The sequence below is a fragment of the Anolis carolinensis genome, chromosome 2 (assembly GCF_035594765.1).
Source record: "Anolis carolinensis isolate JA03-04 chromosome 2, rAnoCar3.1.pri, whole genome shotgun sequence".
Taxonomy (NCBI): domain Eukaryota; kingdom Metazoa; phylum Chordata; class Lepidosauria; order Squamata; family Dactyloidae; genus Anolis; species Anolis carolinensis.
Window position 1 is genome coordinate 245,841,524 of NC_085842.1, and position 20,237 is coordinate 245,861,760.

General features: G+C 39.1%; 1 long non-coding RNA gene across 2 annotated transcripts in view; it reads right to left on the minus strand.

Moving 5' to 3' along the window:
• Positions 1 to 2,805: 2,805 nt before the first annotated feature.
• The window catches only part of LOC107982374 (uncharacterized), a 46,981-nt gene continuing 29,549 nt past the window's right edge, over positions 2,806 to 20,237 (minus strand). The window contains exons 2-4 of one of the 2 annotated variants that reach the window (XR_010003410.1): positions 11,473 to 11,536; positions 6,562 to 6,672; positions 2,806 to 3,935 (exon numbers count right to left, since the gene is read on the minus strand). This is a non-coding gene — a long non-coding RNA (uncharacterized LOC107982374). Of the gene's footprint in view, positions 3,936 to 6,561; positions 6,673 to 11,472; positions 15,567 to 20,237 lie in introns of those variants that run through there. The other variant, XR_001729884.2, reaches the window with a different exon arrangement.

A 20,237-nucleotide genomic window follows, 5' to 3' on the forward strand; every position in this document is an offset into this window, starting at 1 on the left:
GAGCTGGGCATGTTTAGCCTGCAGAAGAGAAGACTGAGAGGAGACATGATAGCCATGTACAAATACGTGAAGGGAAGTCATAGGGAGGAGGGAGCAAGCTTGTTTTCTGCTGCCCTGCAGACTAGGACACGGAACAATGGCTTCAAACTACAGGAAAGGAGATTCCACCTGAACATCAGGAAGAACTTCCTTACTGTGAGGGCTGTTCGACAGTGGAACTCTCTCCCCCGGGCTGTGGTGGAGGCCCCTCCTTTGGAGGCTTTTAAGCAGAGGCTGGATGGCCATCTGTCGGGAGTGCTTTGAATGTGATTTCCTGCTTCTTAGCAGGGGGTTGGACTGGATGGCCCATGAGGTCTCTTCCAACTCTACTATTCTATGATTCTACGATTCTATGATTCTATGATTCTATTCCACCAATAGCATAACATCACTGTATGTGGCCTTTATAGACTTTAAGGCAGCCTTTGACTCTATCTCTAGAACTAAGCTATGGGAAAAATTAGAAGCCACCTCAATCAATAGAAGGTTACCTCATCTTATCCATCAACTTCACAAAGGAACGTCTCTCAAAATCAGATGCAACCCTCAAGTCCACCTCACCAACGCCGTTAGAACAGAGAAAGGTGTAAAGCAAGTCTACATTCTGGCCACATTATTATTTAATATTTACATCAACTCCATGGTGGATCACTTGCTTAACATGGACTTCCACCCACCAATACTGGTGGATAGACATATCTTCATGCTACATTTTGCGGATGATGCTGCTCTACTCTCAAGAACACCTACTGGACTTAAAAGAGCAGTGAGAGCTCTGGCACAATATTGCAATGTGAACCAGTTGCAACTCAACTACCTAAAAACTAAAATCATGGTGTTTGCCTAAAGACCTAAGCTTCACACCTGGAACATAGATGTAATTAAAATCAAGCAGTTCCCATGCTTCAAATATCTAGGGATAGTCCTCCATTCCTCCAGCAGCAGAAAGGCCCATGGAGACCATGTGGCTGAGATTGCTCAAAGAAGCTCGTCTGCTATACTAAAATATCTCAGGTCAAGAGGGGGACACCTACATACCCATGGTATTCAAACTATTTGATGCCAAGCCAGTTGCACAACTTTTACACGGTGCCCAGTTAGGCCCCTTTTTTGACTACACCCCATTGTAGAGTGTACAATCCAAATTCTTAAGATCGGTCCTCCAGGTACCAAGGTGTGTCTCCAATGCCACCCTACATCTGGAGACTGGCTTCCTGAGAACTGAGGCCAGGGTTTGGGTGGTTACACTGAACTGGCTTAGATTACCTCTCTCACCCCTTGCCCTTGCACCTCTTACTATGTCGGATGACTTTCAATCTAGATGGGAAAAAGCAATAGCAGCCAAAATTTCATCATTGGACTTCTCTCCAGGACGGCTAACCAGTATGGGCTATGACCGAGCCAAATCTCTGATTAAGCAATGAATAACTGTCATTGAGCACCAATTAGACCTAGCCAAGGCCCCATCCTTTATTATCGATGGAGACAGTAGGTTTTGTATATCTCCTATGAAAGATCTAGCAATGCTAGAGGTACCCAGCCATTGGAGGGCTTTCATGCTGGCACGTTGCCAAGCCCTCCCATCTGCCATATTGGAAGGTCATTACCGGAAGACCCCATACACCGAGAAACTGTGCCCCTGTGACTCAGGACACATAGAGACAATGGAACATGTACTTCTCCAGTGTCTGTTCTACAGAGATATTTGATCCTGCCTCATCACGCCATAGCTATATAAACACCCAGGGCGTTCTGGACAATTTTACATCTCCCTGCTGCTTTCAGATATGAACCCGGCTATAACTTATAATATCGCCAAGTTCTGCTCAGCAGTGATTAAAATACAGCAGTTGATGACTAATAGCACAAGCTAGTACAAGTCAAGATTTGAACTAGCAGGAAATTGGGATTACAGTATTTTGATTATAGTATGGATGTTGCTGTCTCCTCTGTTTTATTGGACTTCCCTTCCCTGTGCCTCATGAGCACCCAATTCCCCCCTTTAGACCCCCATTCTTTGAATTCCACTAATTGTGTTGGGTTTTGATATAATCCTGAATATTGTCTTGATGTCCTGGCAATGCACCTATTTTAAGATTTTGAGGTTTTAAAATTTTAAAGTTTTAAAGTTTTGACATTTTGAAGTTTTAAAGTTTTAAAGTTTTAAATTTCCTGACCCTTAGACCTGATGTGTTTGTGTGGGATTGGGTTCCTCTTATGGGCTGGTCATTTACTGTAATAAAGTGAACTTGAACACTTGAACATCTCTAGCTTACATTTCCATAGCCATTTTTCATATTCAGCACAAATGGAAACATTTATAAGGTAATGATTTGAGTAGAACAGTGGGAAATATTGTGAGAGGAATCTGAACAGTGGGAACATTTTGTATTCGTGAAGAATTTTAGCCAGTTTGCCACATAAAACAGTTTTTTAAAAAACAGACCCAAGATAAAATACTGGTATTTGCAGTAAGTTGAGAATAACAACCTCTATGCCAGATAAAATTTGACAATTGCCAAGTATATAAAATTGAATATGTGAATCTGAAAGTGTGTATTCCTCCCAAAAAAGAAAGAAAAGTGCTAAGGTTCACTGAAAAGTCATTATCCTTTTTCTTTCTTTCTTTCTAAAATCTCTTTCAAAATAGAGATATTTCTTTGTGTATACTCTGACATATTATTCAAAGATTGAAATGTAAAAGTATCCATCTGCATCCAATGTAATGAAACTCTATCTGAATAAAGATACTTAAATTCTCTAATATCAAACATTTTGTATTTATTTAAATTAATGTTTTTACAGTTTTCAGACACATTTATGCCATGCAAATGATGCATATTTTCATGTTGCTCAGGAATAAAAAAAACTACATTGACACCATTTTTATATTTAATTTTGTTAATAGGAAAGTTTTGAAAGAATAAAAAGCTGCGATTTAAAACCATCCCACCACGTTCTCATATTTATTATCAGTTTCTCATTATCTTAATATTTGATAGGTGGACATTTTACTTGGCATTTCCATGCTCATGCTCCATTGTATAATTTTATCTTTGGTCTTTAGTTCTACAAAATTATTAATAATAACATTCATGTTAAAGTGATATTGTTGGAAGGCATTTATAAAAATGGAGTAAAGTGAATAATATAGGTAACACACATTTTACTTATTCATTTTTAGTTATCAAAATGTATTGCCAAAATAAAGAAGACAGTGCATTTATAGGTTAAATTCTCATGTCTTTACTGAAGCAATTGGACAGCATCCCTGTTATGATGAAATACTATACATTTTTAAAAACATCAGTTAAAAAATTCACACAAATGCAATATTCTGGCAAATTATAGTACAACATCAGGCATTACCCCTTCAGGGCAATCTATGCATCTTTTTAACACAAACTCTCTCAGATGGGCTTGTCTGGAAACACAAAAAGCACTTGGCTAGGAATGTCAGCATTAAAAATACAGCAGTGGCTGGAAATGCTGTTGTGTGTCAACCTTTATTTGTCCTTTAAACCAAGGGAAAAAAGAACAAATGTATGCCTGAAGGCCAAATGAAGCGAGTTTTTACCCCCACTCTCTCCAACTTCTATGAGATTTGTACAATGAATTATAATGGAAGGTTCTGATGACAAAAATTACAGTGGTGTGGCCAAGGAAAAATACCCATGGGCCTTTTAGCCTCCCTCGTGCCAGCCTTGAACTATCAGATCAGCCTTCTGGACTCAAAAGCAGCACTGTCAATAGGAATACATCATCTTTTTTGTGGTGTAGAAGAGCTGTCGGTTGTAATTCCCATTATTCCAAAGCCAGGATTTTCCATTAGCGTAGCCACCTGCTGGGTTTCTCTACTCAGGTTTAATGGAGTCTGAATTTGAATTTATCACCATCTGTGGGAAGACAGGAAATGAGGGGAGCATCACTAATTCTTTTCTTCATTTACTAAGCATAAGCATAATCTTTGTAAGGAGACAGGCAGAAGCAGTAGCAATTGAAGAGAGAGAGAGAGAGAGAGAGAGAGAGAGAGAATATTTTAACTAGTATTGACAACCCTGTTCCAGACCAAGAAAAATGCTGTCTGCTTGCCTGCCAATTCCAGCAAGAGAAAGAATGTTTTAATTTCCTATGTATTGTTATACCAAAAAAAAAATCAAAAGAGAAAGAGAGAAAAAAGAGGAAATCTGATTTCCCTTTTGCTTCCAGGAATTTTTTATAATGTACACTGTAGAAGGTAGATATTAGGAAGCTTGTCGATCTTGTGATGAATTTAAAGAAGACTGGAGTGACCAAATTATGGTTCAAACCAGAGCCAGTGAAAAGGGTGTGGGAACAAGGACGGAATAGATCAGAAAAAATGTGGACATTTTTATTGTCTATGCCATTAATGTCTAGATCTTTCCAGAGATATTATTCCCTGGGATGAGTGAGCATTGTTCTCCAATTGGCCACAGAGGGGCACTCTGCAGGCCAAGTACCGTCCCTGATAGTTTCTCTTTAGACTTGGTTATATTGCTGACTATTAGCAGTGGTGCATATTAGAAAGCTGATCCTTCAACTAAGCCTGAAAACAGCATTTTAACAGTCTGGAGAAGAGACTATTGAACTTATATATGGGATTTTGACTGGAATTAGATGACTGAGAAAGTAGCCCTCCTGTGGATGAAGCCGAAATGATTACTAATACTTCCTCACACATCTAAGGGGAATGTAACAGAAAGACAGTCCCATTTCTCCCCTGAGGCTTTTGGGTACATGCTTCTTGGAGGAGGAACCTATCTTCCCCCCTCCTTCTTTTTTGCTGATGCTATTCAGAGCATGCCATATTAATAAATAATTTCTTGTTGAGTGAAGTTGACTCAGGGCACATCTACACTGACCACTTTAGTCAGTGAGTAGATCAGTCCCATAGTGGCTTAATGCTGCATTGGGCTGGTCCAGGTTAACCCAAGGTAAAGCCTGCTTTCTCCTGGGTTAAGCTAACTGCCCTGAGCCAGTCAAGACAGTTGGATCAGTTCCTAAGTGGAACCAGTACTAGGACCTGGCAGCAACATCCAAGATCTTGTGATTTAGTGATAAACCAGTACTATTTTGCACAGAATGCTGAAGACCTTACCAAAATTACAGCTCTCGTGTTTCCATAACATTGAGCTATGACAGTTAAAGTGATTTTAAAATGCATTTATTCTACAGTGCAGAAGTAGAAATAGCTTTATTGACAACTTAGAAATGCCAGAAAGTGCTCCCAATTTGTTAAGGCCTACAGAGAGAATTATTTTGCTCTTTTTAGGACTTTATCACTCGGGGAATGCAACCAGCATTGCAATTGAACCAACACTTTGGGTGATGGTCTCTATTATACAAGGCTGTGCGCATCCTGCTGTTAGTTTGCCTCCTCCCCATGATTCTCCCATCTCTAGCTATATAGCTCCCTATCCTACAACATTACTGCCATGTATCTTAGTGTGATGGGTCCCTTCCACTTCTGTGTCAGCATGCCAGCAGCGAAGTGATATTGGGGGGAGGATTATCTTCTTCTCTCCTCCCCTCCCCAAACCTGCTCACTATTCCCAAGCTTGCTGTTATCCTTTTTATATTTTTATATTTTTTATATTTTTATATTTTACAGTTATTTTTTATCATTTTTTGTTCTTAAAAGCTGGAATTGTACAATTGTATGACTTTGTGGGAAGGCAGGATTACAAAGGTTTGTGGAAGTATGATAGCTGGGCTATGAACTGGCAAACTGGTGCAATTGCACAATTGAAGAGAGGTGTGATATCAAAGGTGTTCAATCTAGTATGTATCCAGTATTAGTCTGGAATAGCGAGTTCATGTGATAAAGTCCTTTGTTTACACTAAATGGTGTTGCCCATTCAACACATTAGTAATATAATTGTTTTTTTTCTCTATTTTCCATAAATGCTTTAGAAAGAGAGACACAAACAAATAAATGTAATTATTGCTTTGGGAACATGCTAGTATCAATGGTTTTTTTCTTCTTTTATTCCTAGTCATCCCAGCAAGTGGCAAGGAGGAAGAAATAAATTATGACAGGCAGGAAGAGAAAAACCTCCAGGCCCTTACGTCATCCTTCTACTTTTGTAGGAAAGTGGCAGGAGTTCAGTTCTTTCTCATGGATTCTCTTCAGTGTTTGTAATATTTGGACTTCCAAGCATAAACTAAGACTGTTCCTTGATGATGTGGGTCAGCTAATGGCTGTTGGATCATTAGAAAGAGTACTGTTTATTGTGGGGAAGTTACTATCCCAAGGAGGAAGAAAAGCAAACAAGTCATACCAAGGGATTTGACTCTGATCAGAGGAGCTTAACATACTTTATTGTGACAAAACAAAACCTCTCCAGGGAATTTCTGCATCTAGTGCACTTCATTTAATGTAGCAAGCAGCTCAGACTGACTACCAGTCTTTTTAAATCTCCCAATCACAGAAAAAGTAAGGGGTACTGATTTTAAAAAGTGAAAGGGACAAATAAATGTGAATCTGTTACATCACCAAACCTGGGAATCAGTTTCCGCTTGGGTTTCTTCCAGCTCCACCACCCATCATTTCTTTCTTCAGGCTGATTCACTTCTGATATTAAATTCCATCTGTGGGATAAGTGAAGTGACCTAAGGGAAGTTATGGGCAAGCAAAATACGATGGAACAATGGGGGAGAAGAGAGGTTAGCAGTCCTCATTCACGTGCTTCCTAGGTCATAAAATTGGACCTTGTTTTGCAGTGCATTGTATATTATTATTATTATTATTATTATTATTATTATTATTATTATTATTATTATTATTTTCATTTATTTGTTCATTCTTTTTTTATAAAAATGAAACACAATAGTGGGGAGGAGGGGTTAAATCCAGGATACACTGCCAGGACAGTAGAAGCTGGAATGGAGGAAAGGTATTTCATTTTATTTTGGACCTAGGCATATTGGAGCTATTCCTGCCTCTTCATCGCTTTCTTCATGGCCAGGGTAGTGGCAGCTGAGATGGAGAAAAGGCATTTCATCTCTTTCTGGGCCTAAGCATGATGGATCTGTACCTTCCTCCTTCTCTCTCCCTCGGCCAGGACAGTTGCAGTTGGATGAATGGAGTGTCACTCATCTGCTTCTGGGTCTAGGCATAATGGAGCTGTTACTGCCTCTTCTTCCTTCCCTCCAAGGCCAGGACAGTGGTAGCTGAGGTAGAGGGAAGGCATTCCATCTGATTCTGGATCTAGAAATGAGGAGCTGTTCCTGCCTCTTTTTCTCTCCACCCAAGGCCAGGACAATGGCAGTGAGGATGGAGGGAAGGCATTATATCTGCTTCTTCTACATAAACAATTGGAAAAGCACCATATTGAAGAAATCTGTTGTCCCAAGTGGTTATTTCATGATTATGTATAGATATACTAATACATCAGTCATGTCCTAAAATGTGGCTTTGTTGGCCTGTTTTTCTCAAAAGAGTGCTTCACTAGCATATGGGAAGGTTTCTTGATTCGTAGTCAAGAGGTGAAGCTAATACTGAGTAAGTACTGAGAACAAGCAGAGTTAATTTTATCTTTGAAAGGTTTTGATCGCTGGCAAAAAAATTTTTGCACAGAATCCCATAGGTTGCATGATAGTATGATTAGAATTGGGTATAGAATCATAGAGTTGGAAGAGACTAGAGGGGGCCATTCAGTCCAACCCCCTGCCATGCAGATCTGCCACCTTTGATGTTATTTTAGCTTTTTCTGCAGATGTTCCAGGTTGTTTGAGTGTTTTTCTAAGACTGGAACTCTATCCATTCAAATATTCAGCACCAATAATACTCCCTTACATGTAAGAGCAGCTCCAAAATGTAAAATCAGGAGTGGATCTGTTGCCATTGCAATGAGAGATCCACTGATTGCCCCTGAAAGAGGAAGACGTGAAAAGAAAATCTCTTGAGCTATATACACACAACAGGATTACAGCAGTTTGAAACCACATTAACTACAATGGCTCAATGCTATAGAATTTTGGGATTTGTAGTTTTATGAGATATTTATGCTTCTCTGTTAGTGAGCTCCAGTGACACAACAACTATAAATCCAATGATTCCACAGGATGGAGCCATGGCAGTTACAGTGGTGTCAAACTACATTAATTCTACAGTGTAAATGTGTGCTCAGTAATAGTTCCTTAGCTATGAATAAAAATAGAGAGAGATAGAAAGAGAGGGAGTGCAAAACTACGAGGTAATAATAATAATAATAATAATAATAATAATAATAATAATAATAATAATAACAACAACAACAACATGACGTGGATTGACTACAAAAAGGCCTTTGACTCACTCCCACACAGCTGGATCATCAAGTGCCTGGACGCCATTGGAATTAGTAAAAACGTTGGCACCTTCATTGAAAACATGATGGAGCACTGGAAAACTGAACTGTTTGTTGGAAATGAAAGCTATGGACTTGTCAACATCAGGAGAGGAATTTTCCAGGGAGACTCATTGTCCCCTCTGCTTTTCATTATTGCCATGATCCCTCTGTCAACAATCTTACAAAAAACAAATCTCGGCTATCAAACATCTAAGAATTCTCACAAAATTTCGCATCTGATGTACATGTACTGAAATCCAGTCTCTGACTAACACTGTCCGAATTTTTAGCACTGATATCAGCATGGAGTTTGGCTTGGACAAATGTTCGACAGTAGCATTGAAGAAGGGAAAAATCACTGAAAGTGAGGGCATAAATATGCCTAATGGCCAAACGATAAAGTGTCACCAGCCAGAGGCCTATAAATATCTGGGCATATTACAGCTGGACAACATCAAGCATGAACATGTGAAGACTGTGATCAGTAAAGAATACACACAAAGGGTCAGAAAAATTCTCAAAAGCAAGCTCAATGGAGGCAACACCATCAAGGCCATAAACACCTGGGCCATACCTGTCATAAGATATACTGCTGGTATCATAAACTGGACACAGATGGAACTGGACAATTTGGACAGAAAAACAAGAAAACTCATGACCATTCATCATTCTCTGCACCCTCACAGTGATGTTGACCGGCTATATCTGCCTAGAAGATCAGGGGGCAGAGGACTCTTACAAGTAAAACAATCAGTCAAAGAAGAAGAACATGCCCTGGCAGAATATGTAAAGCAAAGTGAAGAACCTGCTTTGATTGAAGTCAAAAATCAGAAACTCCTCAAAGCACAGCAGACAAAAAACCAGTACAAGAAAGCCACACTACAAACTAGAGCTGACAGCTGGCACAACAAAACATTGCATGGAAAGATCCTTGACAAAATTGAAGGAAAAGCTGATAAGGAGAAGACCTGGCTATGGCTCACAAATGGGACCCTGAAGAAGGAGACAGAAGGCCTGATCCTTGCAGCCCAGGAGCAAGCCATCAGAACAAATGCAATTAAGGCCAAGATCGAAAAATCAGCTGATGACCCAAAATGCGGACTGTGCAAGGGAAACCGACGAAACCATTGATCATATCCTCAGCTGCTGTAAGAAAATCGCACAGACAGACTACAAACAGAGGCACAACTATGTGGCCCAAATGATTCATTGGAACTTATGCCTCAAGCAGCAAAGAACTGGTGGGATCATAAACCTGTAAAAGTATTGGAAAATGAGCACGCAAAGATACTGTGGGACTTCCGAATCCAGACTGACAAAGTTCTGGAACACAACACACCAGACATCACAGTTGTGGAAAAGAAAAAGGTTTGGATCATTGATGTCGCCATCCCAGGTGACAGTTGCATTGACGAAAAACAACAGGAAAAACTCAGCCACTATAAGGACCTCAAGATTGAACTTCAAAGACTCTGGCAGAAACCAGTGCAGGTGGTCCTGGTGGTGATGGGCACATTGGGTGCCGTGCCAAAAGATCTCAGCCGGCATTTGGAAACAATAGACATTGACAAAATTATGATCTGCCAACTGCAAAAGGCCACCCTGCTGGGATCTGCACGCATCATCCGAAAATACATCACACAGTCCTAGACACTTGGGAAGTGTTCGACTTGTGATTTTGTGATATGAAATCCAGCATATCTACCTTGTTTGCTGTGTCATAATAATAATAATAATAATAATAATAATAATAATAATAATAATAATAATAATAATAATAATAATAATAACAATGATAGTAATAGTAATAATAATAATATGGATGGTCTCTGTCTCAGTTTCACTTTTTATCCTAATACCACTTGCATTGTTGTCTGCTTTGTGTAGAATTACCACTTTTTTCTTAATAGATTTGGTTTACCAAATGTGTTCATTTTCATTTACTGTTTCACACTCCACTCATTTTCATCTTGTGCATTATTTGAAATGTTTGGCTGAAGGGTTTTTGTAGACATTTTCCAATGATACACATCTTGCATTCTGCATATTTCTTGGGACATAGTGAATAAGTGGAAGGGAAATACTGCTATCTGCAGTGCTTTTGTTAAAATAGGAAATCAAAAGATACTTGGCTATACCATATTTACTTGAGTATAATGCACCATGATTTTAATGTGCACTTCAATTTTGAAGGTGCACACATTACAAAAAATGGATTTACCCTCAAATGTAATGCACCCAACAGAGTTGTGCAGTTCAGCTGAACCACAATCAGTTTTCGGTATCCAAATTTCAGCGGACCCACAGATCTGTTTTTGTGAGCCTCCCAAAAATGGCCAGCATCCAAGAACCATTTTGGGTCTGCAGCCAAAAAACACGGGAAAATCCAGCTATTGGCAGCAATGGGGGGTGGGTGCTTCCCAGGCTGGTAACATTTGCTGGTACTATTCTTAATAATAATAATCTTTTGAAAGTATTTTCTTCTAGGCAAAGCTTCAATAAAAGCCAAGCCTAATATTATATTTAAGCACCAGCCAAATGAAATGAAATGTAATAAATAGAAGAAATGAAGAGCCAAGAGCCCGGGGCTGTGGCGCAGACGGGAGAGCAATGAGTCACTGACCAGGAGGTCATAAGTTCGAGGCCCGCTCGGAGCTATGTTTGTTTGTCTTTGTCCTGTCTTAAAAAGGCATTGAATGTTTGCCTAATATGTGTAATGTGAGTCCCCTTCGGGGTGAGAAGGGCGGAATATAAATGATGTAAATAAATAAATAAGAGATATATATATTTATTAAATCAAGCAACAGAGAGAACTTAGTGATATTTGCAAAGGAAAGATATTGGTAGTATTTGTATTGGTAGTAGGTACTTAGGTAGGTGGGTACTGTACTGGTAGTAGGTAGTGGTTTTTCTGAGATGGAGGCTTTGCTGTTTGAAATTCTTATTAATAATAATAATATTTTAAAAGTATTTTCTGAAGGAGGGGAGAGAGGAGAAAAAATATAAGGTGAGGAGCAAAGCTAAAGAGGGTGAGTCAAGGCTCAGAGCCACCCTAATATTTTTAAAGAAGAATACTCACCCATCCAAGAGATGCTCTTTCTCCTGAGTCCTCAAACACACACACTTTCCAACTGCCAGTCCCACTAAATAAAGGATCAAGAAAACAAAGGAAATAAAGGAAAATCAAATAATAAAATTAGATTCAAAGAAATAGATTTGCTTCTGCTAATGTTTTGAAACCAAAATGCTAGAAGAAGGCAAAGCCAAGACAAAAACTAAAGATGTGAGCGGCAAGCAGACTGAAGCACAATCTTCTGAAGCACAATGCTTCTTTCTAGAGCCAGGACACAACTGCAAAATGGAAGCACTTGCCCTTTTTCTATAGACCCAGCTTGGGTAAGTTTGGGTGAGACACATCACAGCTTTCTTCTATTCTGATTGGCTCAACAGATATAGCTTGCAGGGAAACCCTATGCAAGCATGTGGCAGCCTCTTCGAGCTTCTTGTCAAGTCAAGTTCACTTTAATATGGTCATTGACCAGTGACCGAGTTTCTCATGTTCCCAAATAGAAACTGAAAGTAGCTGCGATTGGTAGCCATGTGGTCTATTTCAAATGAAAAAAGATGGCGGTGGAGTCCTTGCTGTTATGGACAACCAAATCAGCCAAACCAGCTGAAGACCATTTCTTCAAATGGATCCATGCACAACCCCAGCACCCAACAGTGCAGGCATAACACATCAAGGAGGTAGGCAGCATGAATGAGGCCATTTGGGAAGCCATTCCCTCCGTCAGACCAAGGCTGCACATGGTTCCCAACTGGCCTCATTCACAAGGCCTTCAAAACTAATGGGGGTGCTGATGGTTTTGAAGGCCTAATGGAGGGGAACCATAATTGTGATCTGCATGGGACAGAGGTGGGGTGCAGGGGGAGGATCCCAAGACCTACCCAGGAGTCTGGATCCACAGCTAAGCAGCAGGAATAACTGGGTCATCAGCTGGATGCTCCTCATCCTTCTCCAGGTGCTACTGAGCCCTGAGGCTGCTGCTGTTACCAGGAACACCCTCACTGTGCTCCCAATACCTCCTGGTTGGCTTCAAGTGTTCAAGGTTCCTCTGAGTCTTTTCATACAGATGGGTTTATCCATGTGATTCTAACATGCCATCACATCTAATGAGCACCTCAATTTGGGCAATGTAATTTAGCCAAAATGTAAGCACTAAACTTGAGTAATTATGGTATTTACTTTCTAAAAAATAAGTTATACATTTTTTTTCTAATTCACATATGTGGGTGACTATTCCACCAGCCCATCCCTCTGACATGGGGATATGGCAGCCACCAGAAGGTGCTGCTAAAACAAGTATTCCTCCCAGCTGGAAATAATGTTAATTGTTAAAGGAGGATAAAAAGAATGAATAAACCTAAAATGAGAATTATAAAATAAATACAGTGAACAAGAAACATGTTTCTTTAGATGAAATAAGTAACTGTTCTCATTATGTAAATGAATGGGATATTAAAACTAAGCAAACATTCCTTGCACATGTTGACACCAATGGTTCATTGCTTATGACTACGATGCAGCTGGGAAAGGATTATACATTTCAATATTCAGTTCATTCTATTCTTGATTATACTACATAGTCAAGTATAACCTTGACTACTTTATTTTCATTCTTGCATCAAATAAAGAAAACACTCACTTTAACGTTATACTATGTCATGTTAAAGTTATACAGTATTTAAATTAAAGACGATTGCTAAAGCAAGGGCTTTTTAATATAGTGCTGTACAGCTTTAAGTGCTTTTAATTTTAATCTCTTTATATGTGCTATGTGTTTTAAATTGTTCTTAATGTTGCTGACAATTTAATCACATGTCAACAATAGACTTCTGAATGCTTTTGCTATCATGGATTTACATCAAAAGTTTCCTTGAGCTTTGGTCAGACCTCACCTGGAATAGTGTGCCCAATTCTGGGCACTACAATTCAAGAGTGATATTGATAAGCTGGAAGGTGTTCAGAGAAGGGCAACTAAAATGATCAATGGTTTGGAGAGCATGCCTTATGAGGAGGGTCTTAAAGAGCTAGATATGTTTGGCCTGCAGACAGAGAAGGCTAAGAGGAGACATTATCCACATGTTCAAATATTTAAAATACTGTCATAAGGAAGAGGGAGCAGGCTTGTTTTCTGCTGCCCTGGAGACTAGGACTTGGAGCAATGGGTTCAAATTACAGGAAAGGAGATTCCACCTGAACATTAGGAAGAACTTCCTGACTGTAAGAGCTATTCAGCAGTATAACAGCAGTGGCAAAATCCCTTCCTTGTCTTGTCCTCTGCATAAATGTTATTTTTAACACAGAAAATGCCCATTTCTGTGCAGGAAAATTATTTTCTGCACAAAAATGTTACTTTCTACAGATAAAATGCTGTTTACCACTCAAAACAACAAGACCCCCCCCCCCCCCCACACACACACACACACACAAAACAATTCTAAAGCTCTGCAGGTTCTAATCCATCTCTTTTCTCAAAAGTGTTTTCCAACAATTGAGAATTTTGGGTTATGACCCTTTTTCAAATACAGTGAAACCTTGACTTGAGAGCATCCCAACTTAATAGCATCTTGAGTTAAGAGCCATCGCTCGGTCTGGATTTCACTTTGGTATATGAGTAGCATTTTGAATTAAGAGCTAGTGTGAGAAGGGGTGCTAGCATGAAAGTACAGGGCTTTAGGGTTTCAAGGGAGCAGCCTCCATACCTCGTGCTCTTGTCCGCTTTGGGAGATTGCTGTCTGCTTTGCTCTTGTCCACTTTGGGAGATTGCTGTGTGCTTGCTTTTGTCTACTTTGAGGAACTTTGGGCTAGTTAATTTTGTGTGGTTTTTATTCCTAGTATGTGTGGCTTCATGAGGAGAGAGAGGAAGAGAGAGCAAGAGAGGGAGGCAGGCTGGAATGTGTACAGTATAAAGAAAATGATGCTTCTATCTCTTCACTTTGTGCTTTGTGCTTCTACCATTGTGCCAGAACGTTGTGCTTCTATCATTTTAAAGTTGATCTTTCTTTCTTTTTTATTGTTCCATGTGAATGTACCTCTATATACATTATTTGTTACTTATAAAGTGCATTTTCTTATTTAAAAACATGTAACATAATGTGGGGGCTGAGAGGCTGGAATAGAGTAATAGCATTTCAATGGTAAATTTGCTTTGAGATAAGAGTGATTTGAGTTAAGAGCACAGTCATTGAATGAATTAAACTCTTAACTCAGGTATCACTACATTGGCACATATTCTTTCTATCTCTATAACACAGGAGTAACAATGACAGTAATGAGTTAATAAGCAGTAATTTATCTAGTTACTTTCTAGACATTAAAAGTACCAAGAAATAACTTGTTTGATAATTAGATTATCCACTGTTTGAATAGTAATGCTTGAAGCATTGCCATTTACTCTACAGTGGCTCCTTACTCCTAGCTGGGGTTTGGTTTGTGGACCTTCCGTGGATACTAAAATCAATGGGTGCCCAAGTTCCATTATATACAATAGTGTAGTAAAATGGTCCCCATTAAACAAAATAGTAAAATCAAAGTATGCTTTTTGCATATGTTTTTGGAAGGAGGCAATAGACCATGGGTGGTTGAATCCATGGATGCAGAATCTATGGATATAGAGGGCTGACTGTACTTCAAATGAGGTCCTTCCTTCATCCCTAGGGATACAACAATCCAGATTGCTATGGTTTCTTTGGAAATGCAAAGAAAAGTGAGTTCATGAGTATTAATTATTTAAAGGAATTATTGCTTTTGTGAACTTGTGGTGATTTTGAAGACATTGAGTTGGACATAATTTATTGTTTGTTTTCCAGAATTCGGATGAATATTATTGCATGGAAATTAAGCTCAGGGAAGAAATATGATTGAATATAGAAAAATACCAAATTCACTTTAGAACTGTCTGATTTTCAGCCTTTGAACTTAGAAATGAAAACCTGAGCCAGCCCCCTGCCAATATTGTTCATTTGGTTAAGTGGGAATTCCTTTATCTCTGGCTATTGATCATGCTAGATGGGAATTATTAGATTTATTGTGTAACAGAACTGGTGGATGTCAAGTCAGAGAAGACATCCAAACTGATGTGTGACACATCTCCTTTCCTGCACCTACATGTCACAGTTCTGGGTTTATCTGGACTCTTTGACAAGAATACGTAACAAACAGATGTCTGCTGGCAAGAGGGTGATAGAAGATGGGTTTTCTGTTTGAAGCACTGTTCAGGTGCACCTGGCACACCTTTTATTGGGTGAATAGCCTGGTGAATGAAAACAGAAATTATTTCATAATGTCAAAGAATGATCTCTTCTCCTGTACCTTACTATGTTAATGGGGGATGAATTAGTCCCTCAATATTAGCATACTACATTATTTAGGTGGGAAAATGGCATTACTTTTAAAAAAAACAAAAAATAAATAGAAGTTCAGACAATTATATTCCACTTGCTGTCTGTGACACATATGGTTATTATTTATACCAAGGGTGGCAACTTTAGTGAGTCCAGAGAAATACAAGAAAATCTGTCAGTACTGGTTAAAGTACCATGGTTATTACCTGAGGTCAAGCAGATGGAGGGCAAACCTCTCTGCAGGATTCTGCTGCTCTTTAATTAATGTCCACATTTGTTATGTCAACATGATGTATTGCATTTGGTTTTGAGTTATGTCCTCCTCTCTAGTACAAAACAATTGTATATCTACATTCTAATAGTGGAGTACTGCAAGGGGAGCTTGTGGAATGGCTGGACTCCACAGGCAAACCTTAATGGACTGGGTGGCAAAAAGAGGTGGAAGTATCCTGTTTTGGGTTTTGTGATGAGGAACAACAGCCATGGGAGGAAAGGGTTAAATAGATTTTGTGTGGCAAATAGAGAGAAAATGGGGAAAGTTATACAGGATGTCCCCATTATCTACAGATCCTATATTCATTGTTTAACTTACCCATGATTCAAAGAAATTCCCCCTGGTAATGTTTCAGTCCTTTCTAGGTCCTCCAGTGTGATTCTATGGTATGATTCCAGTCAAATATAGTCAAAAATAGGAATCTACAATTTCAGGTATCCACAGAGAAGATGTTCTCCATAGATTCAGTGGTCATACTGTACTTCTGATTAGTCAATAATAAATGATTAAAAATGAGGGCACTGGATGGAAAGAGATACTACCTTAATCCTTTGGGTGCAGCCCATTGTAGACCCCTTGAATCAATTGTTGAACTTAGGTAACGCTCACTGATTCAATTAGTCTTTTCCAATTGGACTTTTACTCAAATTCATGCCATTAAATAGGCATAAAATCTGTTTACATTAAAGGTCCCAGAATCCCACATCTAGTACAGCCTATTATCATGTTGGCTAGGGAATTCTGGAAGATGTAAACCAGAATGGCCTGACATCTGTTGTGTGTAGGGGGTGTCTTTGTGTGTGAGGGGGCATTGTTCTGGTGGAGAAACATTTCCAAACACTGGCAGACGACCAATAAAGAAGAGTGCTACATTCTTGGGACTGGGAATGCCACACATTGGGAACTCCCTGTTATGCACTGCTACCAGCTCTGTCTCAAAAATCTGCATTTGCTGTTATAAAGAGCACAGGAGTAACTTTTCCGTTGCTAATGGAGTTGGGACTTTATTACCTGTCTTTTATTGCCTTTTGTCTCTGGTCCCTACATGACTAAGGGCCCTTCCAGACAGGACCCATATCCCGAGCCCTGTTGGATTTTTATTTGAGGTGTTGTTTGGTAAATCATGCTTTGTCATAAATTATTTAGATAACCCATTAGATCCAGGTCTCCCTGAAAGGCCCGGTTCTAATGGGGTCTGTCCCAACATCCCAATTCACTTCTTTGGGCCCCATAAGCCTGGAGAAGTGAAGAGGGCACAATTCCCACCCGCTCCAACATCCCCCAAACCTTAAAAACAAATGAAAACATATTTCGTCACCATTAGGCCTCTCTGCAGGCCTCCTGGAACATACCAATGATACATCAGGTGGCAGGGGGCATATCACTCCTGCCTCCCCACCTCCTGGCATGTCATTGGTACATTCCAGAAGGGCTGTAGAGAGGTCTAATGATGACCTGGCAAGTTTTCCTTTATTTTAAGGCTTTGGGGGGGGGGGGGAGGGTTGGGGTGGCCCGACGCCATCATGAAAGATTTCAAGATGGCATGGAGACAGGCAGTGAGCAAAGGAGACTTAAACCGACTTTGGGGCGGGTTTCTTAATCCCGATCCGAAGCAAGTTTAAGCAGAGTCTGGAGGTGCCCTAAAAGGTATGGTGGTCTTGTCTATATTGCTATCTCTACAACATGTTAATTGACAACATAAGTCCATCTTATGCAAAATGTGATCCCATAACACTAACATCGTAACTTTTTCATATATATGTTTTAAAATATTTGCAGTAGGAAGAACTCAGTTAAACTTCAAAAGCTTGCATGATGTATTTGGTACATTTCTGTTTGATAATAAAAATACTGCTTTTTTGTTGATTTTGGATTTTTTAAATACAGTAGAGTCTCGCTTATCCAACGTAAATGGGCCGGCAGAATGTTGGATAAGCGAATATGTTGGATAATAAGGAGAGATTAAGGAAAAGCCTATTAAACATCAAATTAGGTTGTGATTTTACAAATTAAGCACCAAAACATCATGTTTAACAATAAATTTGACAGAAAAAGTAGTTCAATACGCAGTAATGCTATGTAGTAATTACTGTATTTATGAATTTAGCACCAAAATATCATATATTGAAAACATTGACTACAAAAATGCATTGGATAATCCAGAACGTTGGATAAGCGAGTGTTGGATAAGTGAGACTCTACTGTAGTTTTTTATTGTGCTTTTATCTATAATTACAATGAAAGCGAGGAAAACAATTGTGTAGAAATAGTGATAGATAGTGGGGGAAAGTAGAGAACAAAAACAAAAAAGAAAAGAAAAGAAAAAAGACAAGAAAAAAAATAAAAATTAAAAAGTAAAAAAAAATTGGTTGACTTCCCATTGTCCTCTTGAGGGTTTTAAAATCTTGTTGTCTATTTTCATCTCTGGTATTAACAGTCTTGTTATTTTGCTGTATTTCACATATCAAATAAGTTTATTGTTAATTTATATCCATCTTTCCGAATGAAATCTCTGAAGCCCAGCCAGTCTGTTTTTTCTTTGACTTTTCTTAGTCTTTGAATTAAAGTGTCCATTTGTATTATGTCAAACAGTTTTAAGATCCAGTTGTTAATGGTAGGTACCTCCTTTTGCTTCCATATTCTAGCTACTGCTAGTCTTGCTGCAGTTCCAATAAAAATAGTAATTTGTCTTGATTCTTGTTTATTTTTACATTTGGTATGCCTAGTAGATATGTTTCTGGAGACAGAGGGAACTTAATTCCTAGTATTGATTGTTACGCCTTGTGGACATTTTTCCAGTATTCTTTGATTTTCTTCCATTTCCACCATTGATGGAAGAAAGTTCCTACTTCCTTGTTACATTTCCAGCATTTGTTCATGTTATGTTTGCTAAAATTTGCTAATTTGGCAGGGTGTTGATTTTGGATTTTTTGTATCATAATGGAGTTGGCACATTTGGTTGATAAATGCTGGATCATTCCTGGGATGGTTTTACTGGCAGCCCCTGGGCCACTGCAGATGCAGGAGAGAGTCCTCACTGTCCAACAGTGAAGCTGGTTTGGTGTCATTGGATGGCCACTTTTACCATCCCTCTCCTGTTTTCATTGTGACAGCAGACAGTAGGTGCACCATAGCTGTCACCTGGAGGGGGGAAGAAATGACCCCTTCTTTTCCCCTCCCTTCTCCAAATGCCTTATCACTTTGGCTAGCATCATTCCATGTTGTGTCTGCTGGCTGCTGTAACAATGAAAATGGGAAGGGAAAGGTGGTCCCTAGGCCACCTTAACCTGAGAAATACAGGATAGCAATGTAAACCATTGCAGACAGTTTCCTCTTACATGGGCTCAAAGTTAAGCTTTGTTCCAGATTCTTGGGGATAATTTAGAGCAACTCATAATTATTGTCAATGCAGTTCAAGGCTACATTAAACTGCCTTGACCCATGTTAACTTGAATCAGCTCTGTGCGTCATTTAGCCACTACAGAGTTTATTTGCCCCTCCTTTTAGGACAATGGGCCAATGTAGTTGTGCCCAGTGTTAAAGGCACTCTAGGGTCTGAAAGATCATTTAGGCTGTTACAGGCCTTTTTTCAAAATATTCTTGCCAATGTCTTCATCTTGCCCACTTGTAGTGGTTTTAATATGTTAATGTTGAATTGAAATACAGGTATTTAAACATTAAAGTATTTTAAAATCCTACATTAAGCATTAACATTAATCTAATTGTATACATGACCATCAGAGCATATCTGCATTCCCTCTCCCTGCAGTTTACATTAGGCATTCACATGAATATAACTGTATAGATGACAGTCAAGGCATACTTGCGTTCTCTCCCCCATATTTCGAACTATGCTTCCAAAATACATTGACTTCAGTAGGGAAGAAAATTAATTGGTACAGCTATTTCCTGTTGCTACTTTATGAATCACTCTATGAAAATCTCATGTGCTGAATCTGTGAGCTATGTATTTCCAAAATAATGCATATACTGTCAGCTTCTGGTGCTCGTATGAGTAAACGACTCAAGTGAGTAATTTTACAGTCATGTGAAATTAGAAAAAAAATATATCTCAGAGTGATTTCTTCAAGCCTCCTAAATTACTCATGGGTTCCGAAATATGCTATTACTGTTTTTGAAATCCACCAATAAACAGCCTAGGG